The following is a 1,102-nucleotide window of genomic DNA, read 5'->3' as shown; positions in this document are numbered from 1 at the left end:
CCACATGAAATGAACTCAAGACTAGGTAAATCTGTTAGCTACAATGAAAATCAGAAACTGCATAATCGAAAAAATCAGAAACAAGCAAATGCAATATCAGAAACAGAAATGCAGCAAAAACTGGTAAAATTCATCCTCTTCTCCCTTCGAATTCCTTCGGCTGGTTGTCAAGCAGCTGTTGAATCCATTTGGAGCTGGAAATCGGTCGTCGGGTGAGTTGCTCGTTGCCAGAACCATAAAGTTGGCCGGAAAAACCCTCTCCGAACAAAATCAGGCGCTGTGCACGGTCCTTGAAGCTGCAAAACTGGATTTCTCCGCTTCTACGCATTCCAATCGTTTGTCTGATGATATGGAAGCTGTCGACGATCCTCAGAGAACCCCTCAAAGGAGTCTTGGCTTCCGATTGTGCTGTGAACGGCCGGAAAACGCAAAAACAGGGTGGAGGCCGCCGGAAGAACCCCCGTCGTCGCGCCTCCTCCAGTTGCCGGATTATACCCAATCGACCGGATTCGTACTCTTCGTGGATCAAGGAACGCAATGGATGAAGTTTGGGTGGAAATCGCTACCCGTGGACGTATGTCGCTGAGCAGGGGCCGGCGTTCGCGGGACGAAGATGAACAGTAGGCGCAGCCACTGTTCATCCCAAAACCTTCGGCTTATATACTTGATTAATCAGTAAATCCGGACCATCCAATCTTGAACCAACGGCCAGAACTGATCTAGGGCTTTAGGGCTTCTTAGAGCTTGTAAAAAATTCTGAAATTTTGATCGGGCTCGATCTAAGGCAGGTCCTCCGTGTTGGCTTGATCAATTTGGGCAGATCGACTCGATTTGGCTTGATTCGATCGCGATTGAGCTCGAGTCGAGTCCGATTTAACCCTAAAATCAATAAAAATCAATAACTTTAATACCCAAAAGTTAAAGTAGACATTGAAATTGACTTTAATACTCAAAAGGTAAAGTAGACATTGAATGAGCTTATTGCTCAATGTGTGTAAGAAGAGGATATATTAAAGTTTGAGACATCTAAGAATGCTCAATTGGTGTCCACTCATCAAGGTCCGAGCAAGAAAAAGGATAAGGACCGATAATAAAGGTAATG

The sequence above is a fragment of the Curcuma longa genome, chromosome 5 (genome assembly GCF_044706935.1).
Source record: "Curcuma longa cultivar G26 ecotype Majalengka, Jawa Barat chromosome 5, ITB_CL_G26_1.1, whole genome shotgun sequence".
Lineage (NCBI taxonomy): Eukaryota > Viridiplantae > Streptophyta > Magnoliopsida > Zingiberales > Zingiberaceae > Curcuma > Curcuma longa.
The sequence above is the reverse complement of the archived record's forward strand: the minus strand, read 5'-3'. Positions refer to the sequence as shown.